This window comes from Helianthus annuus, chromosome 2, assembly GCF_002127325.2.
Source record: "Helianthus annuus cultivar XRQ/B chromosome 2, HanXRQr2.0-SUNRISE, whole genome shotgun sequence".
NCBI classification, from domain to species: domain Eukaryota; kingdom Viridiplantae; phylum Streptophyta; class Magnoliopsida; order Asterales; family Asteraceae; genus Helianthus; species Helianthus annuus.
The window spans coordinates 99865708-99880137 of NC_035434.2; the positions used below are offsets into that span (position 1 = coordinate 99865708).

General features: G+C 40.2%; 1 non-coding gene across 1 annotated transcript; it reads right to left on the minus strand.

Moving 5' to 3' along the window:
* Positions 1–10461: 10461 nt before the first annotated feature.
* LOC118489914 lies at positions 10462–10568 on the minus strand. Its single transcript, XR_004887926.1, has one exon. It is a non-coding gene; the product is annotated as a small nucleolar RNA R71 (small nucleolar RNA).
* Positions 10569–14430: the final 3862 nt, after the last annotated feature.

Sequence of the window (14430 nt, forward strand, 5' to 3'; positions counted from 1 at the left end):
TTAAGATTATGAAACCCGTTCACAACTGTATGTATGCGATTGTGTTCAAGTGGTGCGGGCTGGGCTTGTTTGGGCTCCGTTTCAGACTCAAAGGAGCTGGGCCGAGGACCACTTAACTAGGAAGAGAAGGGTATGCAACCCCCTGAGTGGTGTGCGACTCGGTGAGGTGTGCGACAGGATTTATAGGATCGTTATTTAACATATATTAACTTACATCATACAAATGGATTAAGCCTCATATGATCAATCCATGATTAGCATGACAGACACTCGGTTATAACATGTAGTGAGACATGAAGTTTAATTATATGAGCTAGAGATCAAGGAAACCAAGTAATGCTAACCTTCAAAGTTCGGGTTGTCACATCATCTCCAACTTTAAAGAAATTTCGTCCTGAAATTTGGTAAGCAGTCAGTCTCGAAGAGGGAGTAGTAGATCAAGATAACTGTGGGTTATCCTCGGGTGCCACATAAATAGAAGGGACTGTGACTCTTTTGAATCGGGTCACAAAGCTTCTCTATTTGTGAGTTTATTAAAAAAAATGATAAGAAAATCTTGACTTGAAAATTGAAAATATATAAAATATATAAAATATATGGTCGGAACATATTCAAGTTGGAGACGGGATATGAGAATAATTAAGTCATTTTTACAGGTTTGGACATCAGTATGGTATTTAGGTGATACTTATTTGATTATCCAATATTTTTTTAGGCCAAGTGTCTATTCTTTTTTTATTTTTTATAAACTTTGAATTTCACCCCTTAAATTATAAATAATATACATATTTAACCCATTTGGTTATTATTTAATTTATTTTTCTCTATTAACTTACGTTCATTAACTTTAAAAAATATATAAATTAAACAATTATGTTTAATATTTTATTCAAAACATTCCAATATAAATATCAATGAAAACTATAATGAGTAAAGAAATCGATCTAACAAAATCGCTATTCGCTTTTCTGGTTTTTGATAGATGTATTACACACGTCTTTCAGCCATATAACAACTATAATTTTTGAATTACCTTTTGGTTACATGGAGGCGACGTATTATGTAAGTGAAAAAGTATGCATTATTAATACTATTATTATTATTAATTATATATGATATGTGATATCATATTTTTATGCAAAAAAAAGTAATTATGATTTAAATATTTTCATACAAAATCTCTACTATTATTAATATTATATATCATATCATATTTTCATTAAACAAACATCTAAGATTTAAACATTATAGGAGATTTGTATACAATTTATTATTTTAATCATAAAGTCCATATAAAAATGATTCAAAATAATGTAATGAGATTATATCACATTCTATCATTTTAATAATAATTCCATAAAAAAATGATTGAAAAATAATGTAATGAGATTGTATCACATTTTACGCTATTAGTAATAAATTTCATGTAAAACTTTGGAATCAAATGCAATGGGTTACAAGCTTTCTAGGTTATTTTGCTTTCCACCGTTACCAACCTATAATCTGAACATAGGGATTTTGGTAGTTGGCTAAACCCTAGATGAGTAGATGACATTAACGAAACTTAGTAAGGTTTAAATAGAAGGGACTTTGACTTGTATGAACCGGGTCTCAAAACTTCTCTATTTGTGAGTTTATTAAAAACAATAATAAGAAAATCTTGACTTGAAAATTGAAATTATATAAAATATATGGTGGGAGCATATTCAAGATGGAGACGGGATATATGAGAATAATTAAGTCATTTTTACGGGTTTGGACATCAGTATCGTATTTAGGTAATACTTATTTGATTATCGAATATTTCTTAGGCCAAGTGTCCTTTCTTTTTTTTTAATTTTTTTATAAACTTTGAACTTCACCCCTAGAATTATAAATAATATACACATTTAACCCATTTGGTTATTATTTAATTTATTTTTCTCTATTAACTTACGTTCGTTAACTTTAAAAAATATATAAACACTTATATTTAATATTTTACTAGGTTATAACCCCGTGTGTTACACGGGTTGAATAAATGAATTTTATATACTAAATAATAAATCAATATATCTTTAAAAACCTCATTTATTTCACGGGTTGAATTAATGTTATTTTATATATCAAATAATAAAAAGTTATATCTATAAGAACCATATGTATTGTACGGGTTGAATAAATGTAATTATATATACTAAATAATAAAAAAAAAAGTTTGAATTAATTTTATTTTATATATTAAATAATAAAAAGTTATATCTATAAGAACCATATGTATTGTACGGGTTGAATAAATGTAATTATGTATATGATGCGTGTGTAGTGTAATATATTTTAGATGTATATTTTAAGTCCTTTTTACACTTTTAGCCAAGTTTTAAATTTATAAAACACGATATTTACTAACACTAAACACACATATGGGCAAGTGCACCTATCGTGGACGTAGTATAGTGTTGGTAAGATACCGAGGTCGTCCAAGGACACAAGAGCTTTTAGTACCGGTTTATCCTCAACGTCTAACCAAATCAAAATGTTAGAAAAGATTTATAAACTAAGAAAATAAAAACTAACTAAATGCTGAAAAATAAAATAAAAATAAAACAGATAGACAAGATGAATCACTTGGATCCGACTCGTGTATTAGTATAACCTTTGATTATTTTTACACTTTTGCACTTGTTTAAGAGATTATCTTAGTTATTGTAGTAGGCCCCTCTTTTGAAGGCTACGTTACCCTCAACCCAGTAGTTTGAGTCAGTAAGGATACAATCCTAAAGGGTCAGATTATTGAAAGATAATGAATTAAGTTATTAATGCAAATTATGGTAGGCCCCTCTTTTGGAGGTGACGTTACCCTCAACTAAGTAGTCTGAGTCAGCAGGATACAGTCCTAAATAGCCGGGTTATAGTATTAATAGTAGTTAACTTATGAGGGGGTCAAAGAGTTTGGATCCCCGCCATCCAATACCTATGGGCATTGAAGGAGATCCTACTAAATTTGACCCAGGTCCCTTGCAGGACCTCTAAACGCTGAACAAGGGCAAGACCCTTACCAAACCGTTCCCTTAACCCCCGACCAGGTAGCCAACATACCTCCATATAGACCGTGGAGATATGAATGGTGAAAATCTTTTATTTTATATAGACAGTAAAATAATGCCAAGACACCACGGACAAACGATAAGGAAGAATCACCTTCAACATAAGCAACTAGTTATTAAAGTCATTAATACAAACCAAATAAAAAGTGCAAAAGATTAAAAATAAAAAGTATTATACTAAATACTTCTCTTCACCAAGTGATGTAAGAGACTTAGGCAAACATGGCCTTGATTGTCAAGAACTCTTACGATCAATCTTGGACCCCAAGACGACTCACACACTCTATGATGGACAATGGATGATGGTGGTGGATGATGGTGTTATGGTGGTGGTGGGTGGTGGATGAAGTGTGAGAGAGGTGGTGTGCCAAGGGATGAGTTGCAATGAAACCAAGCACTCCTATTTATAGGCTGAACAGAAGGCTGGGCACGGCCCCATGCCTGTCTGACACTCTCTCTCTTCATTAATTGTAATTCACAATTACAATTAATGCGCCTGCAGTACTTTCACCACGCCTCGTGTCCGCTGGGCACAGCCCCGTGGTGGGCAATAGAAGCTTCTACTGGTTTGTCTTTTCTGCTGCTTCTTGGGCACGGCCCCGTGCTGGCTGAGCACGGGGCGTGTTCAGTCTTCTGCCTTCTCTATTTTGCTTGGGAGGATGCTGTCGAGGGCTCGGGCAATCTACTTATGTTCCTTTTCTTGTATTTATGTTAGAATTAGCTGTCTTTTTGCTTCTTTTGTTGATTTGAGCTCATTTAATCCTGAAAATACAAAAGGAAGACAAAAACACTCTTTTTCCAACATTAGTACTAAAAAAGGGTTAGTTTTATGCCTCATTTGATGTAATTTATATGTTGCATTTTACACACATCAAATACCCCCACACTTGAATCTTTGCTTGTCCTCAAGCAAAACTCTTTAATATGTGGCTTACACTCCCAAATGGAATAGGTAGAAGAGAAGGTTTTGGCTTGTCATAGAGTGTCGGGAATCCAAGGTCTTTATTGGGTTTTATTTTTATTTATTTACAATCCTATTCGTTATGATTTATTTAGAACATTTCATAAGATAAATTACTTATTTGGGCATAGCATGCCTTTTTAAAATTCCATTTATATACAAGTTCACATACCTCACGGGAGAAATCACTCACGCTCGGCCGAAGGTGTATTTTTTTAATGAATCACTCGAGAGCAGCATGGAACTTATTCCTACCATAGGCTTTCCAAGCAATCAATCCTCCTCCTTTTTAACTTTTTACCTTTGTAAATATCAAGAGGACTTTTTGGGTAAAGGCTTGGGCTAAAGGTGGGTAGTTGTGTTAGTGGTTAGTAGAAAAGGGCGAAAATCGTAAAAAGCGTTGGTTTTCGTAAAAACATTTTGTTTTAGTGACTTTTTATTCTTAATGAAGTGTTTATTCAAACAAGCTTTTGTTTTAAGAGCTTTGTTTGTTTATTTCTAACTTCATTCATTTTTTTTTGAAGTCACACGAAAACCGAGCTTGTTACTAAAATAAAGGGTAAAAATAAAAAGGGTTTTTGGTGGGTAAAAGGGTTTTTAGGGTAAAGAAATGAAAGGTTTAGGCTCAAAGGGGTTAACTAGGGGGAGTTTTTGGGTAGGTGAAAAGAAAAAATAAAAATAATGGTTTTGAAATAAAAAGGGTTAGTCCTAATGCCTCCATCATTTAGTTACTTGGGTTTAAGTTGGTAAGGACCGGGAATGAATCGTCGTGGCAAGTTCTAGAGTCGTAAGAACCAAGCGGCTATTCACACAAGAAACGAAAAATGAGCATTTAGTGTAAAGATGTATATTCGTATGCTCAATAAAGGCTTAAAACTCACTTTTTGTGGGAATGGGTTTTTCTATGTGATCAAGTATATATAATCGAATTTTAACTAAGCTTGTCATGCCGTTTCATAATTTTCTTATGTTAGTTCTTTTTATCACGACGCTGTCGGTTGTAAATGTGTTAAAATATAACCTTGTTAGTCTTAGAATTCCCAACTTAAACTTTAGACAAGTAAAAAAAAATGAATGATTAGCGGTTCCAATAGAGTTTTGTGTAAGGCTTGTTATTAGGACTTGCAAAATTTCAGGGTTTTAGCATCCCCCCACATTTAATTACACATTGTCCTCAATGTGTCCCAAAAATAAATTTTTAGGTTGATTAGATGTGTAACATGGTGTTAAAAGCAAAAATTTATGTTACTGGCAGCCTGGACACGGCCCCGTGGGGACCGGGCACGACCCTGTGTTCATGTGCCAGTAACGATAATTAAAGAAAAGAAACAGAAGCCTGGACACGGGGGCGTGTCTGGTGAACACGGCCCGTGTCCAGTTACCTGAACTGGGCATTTGTCTGCAGGGGGTTCAGCACGGGGCCGTGTGGGTTGGGCACGACCCGTGCTGAACCTACTGTAACGGAGAAATTGTTGACGTGTGGCCTTGTTCTTGTGCATGGGGCCATGTTTCTCATTTCCCTTATCATCCTTTACTACCATGAGTGTGTTTTATTTATTATGAACCATTCAAACCTTAAAACCATCATTCCATTAAACCATAGAGAGATACATAATATTCCTAAAATAAAATAAAAAAAAAACTTAACTAATTAGGTCAGGAGGTACACGAGGTTATCACAAGGAGTTCTACTTTTCAAGAAAATTTCGAGAATAGTTTCCCGATGTAGTAGGACTTTTGGCCGACGGTTTTCTCCCCTAGATGTTGCTAAAGCCATTCTTCTATCTCCCTTCGAAGGAAGAAAGCAGCTTCATTTTCCTCAGCAACTTGTGGAGGAGGGGGAACACTCACCGGGACTCCTTGCACTACCCTTTGCGGAGGCTCAGGGTGCATGGTGTACCATTCAGCCGGTATGATGACCTCGGGCACCATGTTCCACGCCCTTTGGGTTATTATAGGTACCAAAGGCGGGGAGGTGAGAAGGTTTAACCTCTGGTGCAAGAGGTTGACCTCTCGGAGACACCCTTCCAGTCCCACCGTGAGATGGTTGATACGGTCGACCAATGCTTCTTCCACTCCCGTCATTTCATCAATAGCCTCTCTTAGGGCGTAAACATAGTTTACAAGAGAGTCTTCTACCGTTGATGATCTCCTCCCTTGTCGGTTGTTCCTTGAAGAGGTTCCACTTGTTCTGCTTGCCATTTCTGGGAAATAAACCGAAGAAAGCTAAATTTTTAAGAAACAGAACCTCGGACACGGCCCCGTGCTTTATGAGCACGGCCCCGTGTCCACTTGTCTGCAGGATTTTAGGCTAAGGAGTTTTGGAGTTTTAAATTATTTTTATGATTTTCAGCTGGGTTTTAAGCACAGATAATTTAAAACAAAGTTATACAACTAACTTTAAACAAGAATCCTTTGCAAATAATCTTACAAACTTCACATAAAAGGTTGGAATCATGGAGTTTCCAAGCTTTCATGGAGGGAATGTTTGAAAAAATTTGAATGAAGAGGTAATGAACAAAAGTGGAAGGGACAAGAGGGTTCTTGGGAACCTTCTTTTAGAACTTACCTAGGATGGTATAAGTGAAGATCCCAGGAATATCTGTCTTTGGAAGTGGTCAAAAATGAGCAGGAATCAGGCTGCATTTAAAGAAAACGACAGCGCACTGGACACGGCCCCGTGCTAGTTGGACACGGCCCCGTGTGCAGATGAAATCCTGACACATTTTGTCCGTATTCTGACAAAATCAGCAGAGAATCTTTTAGGTGAGCACGGGGGCGTGTTGACCTGGACACGGCCCCGTGTCTGGAAGCTGTCTTATGGAGTTTCTTTACTTCTAAGGATCTTATTGATATCGGGTGGTTCCTTACTGGTGGGAACAACTCCAAAGTGCCTAAGATACCTTAATTGTCCCAGACTAAGGCGAGAACGCAAGAGGTTTTCGGTGAGGGTAATTCCTATTTTCATTCTAGGTGGACAAGTCCAACCCTTTCCCGGGCTCTCGTTAAAGAAGGTATATGCCGAATCGCTCAGGTCTATGTATGCACCGAACGAAGTCGATGGAGAGTCCTTCACGGCACAATCGGCACAGGGACGACTATCGTCCAAGTCTTTGCTAGGTATGAAGGTATTTTTGGAAGCAACGAGCTTGTTGGAATGCGATCCCAACATTTCTTCATGGTCTTCATCTTGGGGAGGATCAATGAAATCCTTCCTAAGCTCTTTTGACCAATTTAAAATTAGCTCTTCTAGTTGAAATAACTCGTCAAGGAGCATTTCTCCTAGAATATCTGGCTGGGCGCATTCGAGGGAGAGATAGTGATTATTTTTACTTTCGCCCCTCTTAAGGTTAAAAGGAGTCGGTGGGTCTATGTAGTGGGGCTTATAATTTAGAAAGTAACATTTTAATTCTTTATGTTCGCCTCCACATAATTGACACCACATACCATAAGAGTGCCGAAAGTAAAAAGAATTACCATCACTCATGTTTGTGTCAGAAATTACCAACCGCCGGGATCTAACGGTTCTGTTTTCACTAAGTGAATCTTGGGCACGGGGGCGTGTTGAGTGAGCACGGCCCCGTGTTCAGCTTACTGTCTGACTTAAAACAGGATTGCCAGTTCCAATGATTGAGCACGGGGGCGTGTTCAGCAGGCACGGCCCGTGCTGAGCTCTGCAGAAGCTGAAAAACTAAGAAAATCCTAAAAAATTAAAAAGAAAAATAAAAATATGATTAGGCCGTTGATTCCTAACTTTCTTAAAATCCTTGTGTCCCCGGCAACGACGCCAAAAACATGATGCGTGTGTAGTGTAATATATTTTAGATGTTGATGTGTGTAAAATGCAACATATAAATCACATCAATTAAGGCATAAAACTAACCCTTTTTAAGTACTAATGTTGGAAAAAGAGTGTTTTTGTCTTCCTTTTGTATTTTCAGGATGAAATGAGCTCAAATTCACAAAAGAAGCAAAAAGACAACTAATTCTAGCATAAATACAAGAAAAGGAATAAAAGTAGACTGCCCGGACCCTCAACAGCATCCTCCAGAGCAAAGAAGAGAAAGCAGAAGTCTGAACACGCCACGTGCTCAGCCAGCACCGGGCCGTGCCCAAGAAGCAGCATAAAAGACAAACTTATAGAAGCTTCCATTGCCCACCACGGGGCCGTGTCCAGCGGGCACGGGGGCGTGGTGAAAGTACAGCAGGCGCATTAATTGTAATTGCGAATTACAATTAATGAGGAGAGAGAGTGTCAGACGGGCACGGGGGCGTGTCCAGTGGACACGGGGCCGTGCCCAGCCTTCTGTTCAGCCTGTAAATAGGAGTGCTTGGTTTCATTTCAACTCATCCCTTGGCACACCACCTCTCTCACACTTCATCCACCACCCACCACCACCATAACACCATCATCCACCACCATCATCCATTGTCCATCGTAGAGTGTGTGAGTCGTCTCGGGATCCAAGATTGATCGTAAGAGTTCTTGACAATCAAGGCCATGTTTGCCTAAGTCTCTTACATCACTTGGTGAAGACAAGTGTTTAGTATAATACTTTTTATTTTCAATCTTTTGCACTTTTTATTTGGTTTTGTATTAATGACTTTAATAACTAGTTGCTTATGTTGAAGGTGATCTTTCCTTATCGTTTGTCCGTGGTGTCTTGGCATTATTTTACTGTCTATATAAAATAAAAGATTTTCACCATTCATCTCTCCACGGTCTATATGGAGGTATGTTGGCTACCTGGTCGGGGGTTAAGGGAACGGTTTGGTAAGGGTCTTGCCCTTGTTCAGCGTTTAGAGGTCCTGCTTGGGACCTGGGTCAAATTTAGTAGGATCTCCTTCAATGCCCATAGGTATTGGATGGCGGGGATCCAAACTCTTTGACCCCCTCATAAGTTAACTACTATTAATACTATAACCCAACTATTTAGGACTGTATCCCTGCTGACGCAGACTACTTAGCCGAGGGTAACGTCACCGCCGAAAGCGGGGCCTACCACAATTTGCATTAATAACTTAATTCATTATCTTTCAATAATCCGACCCTTTAGGATTGTATCCTTGCTGACTCAAACTACTGGGTTGAGGGTAACGTCGCCTTCAAAAGAGGGGCCTACTACAATAACTAAGATAATCTCTTAAACAAGTGCAAAGTGCGAAAATAATCAAAGGTTATACTAATACACGTGTCGGATCCAAGTGATTCATCTTGTCTATCTGTTTTTGTTTTATTTTATTTTTCAGCATTTAGTTAGTTTTTATTTTCTTAGTTTAAAAAACATTTTTCTCACTTTTTGATTTGATTAGACGTTGAGGATAAACCGGTATTAAAAGCTCTTGTGTCCTTGGACGACCTCGGTATCTTACCAACACTATACTACGTCCACGATGGGTGCACTTACCCATATGTGTGTTTAGTGTTAGTGAATATCGTGTTTTATAAATTTAAAACTTGGCTAAAAGTGTAAAAAGGGCTTAAATATACATCTAAATTATATATACACTGACACGCATCAAGTTTTTGGCGCCGTTGCCGGGGACACAAGGATTTTAAGAAAGTTAGGAATCAATGGCCTAATCATATTTTTATTTTTCTTTTTAATTTTTAGGATTTTTCTTAGTTTTTCAGCTTCTGCAGGGCTCAGCACGGGCCGTGCCTGGCCGGACACGGGCCGTGCCCAGCATCGTTACTGGCAGTTTTTTGTTTTCCAAGTTACAGAAGGCTGACTACGGGGCCGTGCCGGTGCAACACGGGGCCGTGTCCAACTTCCAGTAACTGGGATTTGGAAAACAATCACTGAGACTCCGACCACGGGCCGTGTTCGCTAAACACGGGGCCGTGGTGAACCTTCTGACCAACATTCTTTTCTGTTTTTATTGCAGGACATGGAACCCGACGCCAACCTCACGTAGTGTATGAGCTCCAGTTCCAATAAAGACATAAAAGAACCACTAGAAGAACCCGAACGCTTTCTCAGAAAAAGGTTAAAAGCCAAAAACCAAGAGAAGGTTTCGGGTGATCCACCTCCAATGGCGGACCAACGTACCCTTATGGATTATCTACGACCCACCGTAGGTAATCTAGGCGCCGCTATCAATGCTCCGAATGTTGAAGCTAATAACTTCGAACTCCGGCCGCATTTGATACAAATGCTCCAAAACTCCGCAACCTTCCATGGGCTTGCGGACGAGGATCCCCATCTACATATAACTAATTTCTTGGAAATATGTGATACCTTTCGGATCAATGGAGCATCAAACGACGCCATCCGCCTCCGTATGTTTCCCTTCTCACTAAAAGCCCGAGCGAAGGCTTGGCTCAACGCCCTCCCAGCTGGATCGGTAAACACCTGGGATGAACTAGCCCAAAAATTTCTATATAAGTATTTTCCTCCCGCTAAAACTGCTAAGTTAATGACTGAAATTAATACATATTCACAAGAGGACAGTGAATCCTTATATGAAACTTGGGAAAGGTTCAAGGAGCTATTACGCAAGTGTCCCCATCACGGCCTTGCAATATGGCAACAAGTATCCACTTTCTATAATGGATTATTGCCACACACTAGGCAGACACTTGATTCTAGCTCCGGGGGACTTTTAGGTAATCGACGCCCACACGAAATATATAATCAAATTGAGGAAATTGCTCAAACCAATTTTCTATGGCACACTGTCACACCCCCAAAATCCCACACTGCGGAGTACCACCGCCTGGGGGCGTGACTGACCAGGATCAAGCCATCAATCATATCAAACATAGCATTTAATAATAAAAGTAGATAAAGTAATTCATCACGACATGATTGATGTTTCAAAGAAAACCAAACTTTGTTTAAGTAGCGGAAGCATAATAATGAAAACCCAAATAAGTTATAAGTTCAAATATCGTTCACGATCCGTATCCCACAACGACCTGCTCCTCCCTGTGCAAGCTCCATAATGTACCTAAGGTCCTGCAAGGCATGCAGCAGATAATCAACAACTAGTTGAGCGAGTTCACAGTTAACAGTTCAGTAATAGTATAGAGTGAGTAGCGTTTTGTTCGTTCGTTAAGTCGTATATCGTTTAGTTCGTATCGCGGCCTTCCAGGCAGGTGTGCGAAGATATTAGGGGATGTTCCTCCCGAGTATTCTAGACTAGGTTTGTTTGTATCGCGGCCTACCAGGCAGGTGTGCGAAGATTAGCAGATTACAGTTCGCGGCCTTCCAAAGGCAGGTGTGCGAAGTCAGTCATAATATCGCGGCCAACCCTTGGCAGGTGTGCGAAGATCGTTCAATGAGTGTTACTAGTCTAGCAGTAGGTTCTACCATCTATGTATGTACAGTAAATCATCAAATCCCCATTCCCACCCTGGGAACCCCATGCCTTGGCTTGTGTGAACTCACCTTGGGTTGCTCGGCAGATACACAGAAAGTACAGGTAAGCTAGTAAGTGGTCAATCACGTCCTATCATGGTTATTATACAAGTCAGGTTCGTATGCAAGCACGTATTGTTACTAACACGTATTGATCATGGCAGCTCACACATATAATCATGGCAGTCCAACAACAGCAAAGTCACGTAAATTAACGAAGTCCAATTATCCGGCCCAATTAGTTGGGCTTGTGTCAGTGTGCAAGTCCAATTGTGTGCACGTGCATATGGTCTCGACTCGAGACTAGAGATCTCGAGTCGCAATAAGGGAGATCTCGACAGATGCATATATCACTCGAGACTGGGTGGTCTCGAGTCAGGTCTCGAGTCGCAATGGGCTGGTCTCGGTTTGTCATGGTCCACTCGAGACTGTTCGGTCTCGAGTCGCAACCAGACTCGCAATGTGGGTCTCGAGTTGTGCTGCTGTGTGCGAGTGTTGTGGTCTCGACTCGCAACCCGTGTCCAGATCAGAATGTAACCAACTTCCTAGTTTCCATAATTTGCAGCTCAATCAGTTCCGTAAAATTAGCAAACATCTTTGGCAGTTTCACAATTTGGATCAAATCACAGTTTATTCAGTAATCAAACAGCAATCAATCGATATTCATGAACATTCATATCATCATCATACAATCGGATCATTAACATCTAAATCAAGAACATAAAACCGGATCATGCATCATATTATTAGACTAGCATGCAACCTAGCCGATTAACCATGCATTCGGTTCACGAAATCATCATAGTAACAACTAGTTATGATAGTCTATCCTATCTAATCGGTTTTTAGATTATTATCATGCAATCCAAGTCATGAGAATATCATCATAATCAACATGCTATCAAGAACCCTATTTTATCACACAAGATCATAATATCATCAATCATACAAGCACTAACCGATTGAAAAGAGGATGGGATTGATCCGAGCACAATGATCCGAGAGAGAGAGAGAGAGAGCTTTGGTGTGTGTGTTCTTGATTGCAAGGTTGTGAAAACTAAAACCCTAAGGGATGTGTATGCATGTATACGTATGGAATAGAAGTGGGCCGAAACCCCACTTGGGCTACCTCATGGTCTCGAGTCCAACTATATGGACCGAGTGGGTTTATGCAATTGAGTAGGTGTTGTGCGATTCGAGTTCAAGTAACATACATATTATCATTTAATTCGTAACATACTAAAGAAACACATATCACGTAACCATGCATTTAATCAATTAGGGTAGCTCACGCAAATACGTAACGTTACAAGATAGGTCTAAAGTACGAGTAGTCACATTATCCCCAACTTAAAAGAAATTTCGTCCCGAAATTTGGTACGCACTCACTGAGGAAGCTAGGTAAGTTCAATCGTTCGTTCACTGATTTTCCTGGGGTGTCACATCCTCCCCCCGTTGATCTGGAATTTCGTCCCGAAATTTCGAAGTAGTAGCTTCAGCCTCAGTAGTGGTTGCATTGGTTCCGAATAACTGGGGGTACTTTTCTGTCATCCTGTCTTCGCGTTCCCAGGTGTACTCTGGGCCACGTTTGGAGTTCCAACGAATTCGAACAAGAGGGATTCTCTTGTTTTTAAGGACCTTCACATCCCGGTCCGTGATTTCTACTGGTTCCTCGACGAACTGCAACCGCTCGTCGATAGTAAGTTCCTTAAAAGGAATGATAAGGGTTTCATCTGATAGGCACTTCTTCAGATTCGACACGTGAAATACATTGTGAACTGCCCCGAGTTCAGCTTGTAGGTTCAACTTGTAGGCTACTTTGCCGATTTTCTCAATGATTTCGAACGGTCCGACGTACCGCGGATTTAGTTTGCCCCGTTTGCCAAAACGAACCACACCCTTCCAGGGTGAAACTTTTAATAAAACCCGGTCCCCGACCTGAAATTCCAATGGCTTTCTACGCTTGTCCGCGTAGGCTTTCTGACGGTTGCGTGCTGCCGCCATGCGTTGTCGTATCTGTGCTATCTTTTCTGTGGCGTCCACTACAATCTCTGGACCCGTGATCTGACTATCCCCCACCTCTGCCCAACAGAGAGGTGACCGGCATTTACGCCCGTACAATGCCTCGAATGGAGCGGCTTGGATGCTGGTGTGATAACTGTTATTGTATGAGAACTCCACCAAAGGGAGATGTTTTTCCCAGCCGTTGCCGAAATCAATAACACATGCTCGAAGCATGTCTTATAGAGTTTGGATCGTTCGCTCAGACTGCCCATCCGTCTGAGGGTGATATGCTGTGCTCATGTCTAACCGTGAGCCGAAAGATTTGTGCATTGCTTGCCATAGTTCTGACGTGAATCGTGCATCGCGATCCGAAATGATGGAGGTGGGCACCCCGTGCCCCGAAACAACTTCTTTAAGATAGACGTCTGCGAGAGTGGAGAACTTATCCGTTTCCTTTATAGGTAGGAAGTGTGCAGACTTGGTGAGTCGATCCACGATCACCCATATGGTATCATTCCCACGCTGGGATCTAGGTAGGCCTGTAATGAAATCCATGGAAATTTCTTCCCATTTCCATTGAGGTATCTTAGGCTGTTGAAGTAGGCCAGCTGGTTTCTGATATTCAACCTTGACTCTCGCACAGGTCAAGCACTTGCCGACATAAGTAGCGATATGGGCCTTCATGCTAGGCCACCAATAAGTAGTTCTGATGTCGTGGTACATTTTATCCGACCCTGGATGCACCGAATAGCGAGACTTGTGAGCTTCATCCATTACAAGTTCGCGTAGACCGCCATAAAGTGGGACCCAAATACGCCCCGTTACATAGTAGGCGCCGTGTGCCTTCTGTTCCATTCGTTGTCGTGAGCCGCGTAAGGCTTCAGCCTTGACGTTTTCGGGTTTCAATGCTTCTACCTGAGCATTTCGTATCTGTGCTGGAAGGCTAGACTGAATTGTAAGCTGTAGCACTCGCACGCGCCGTGGTAGAGTGTCTTTCCGACTGAGGGCATCAGCC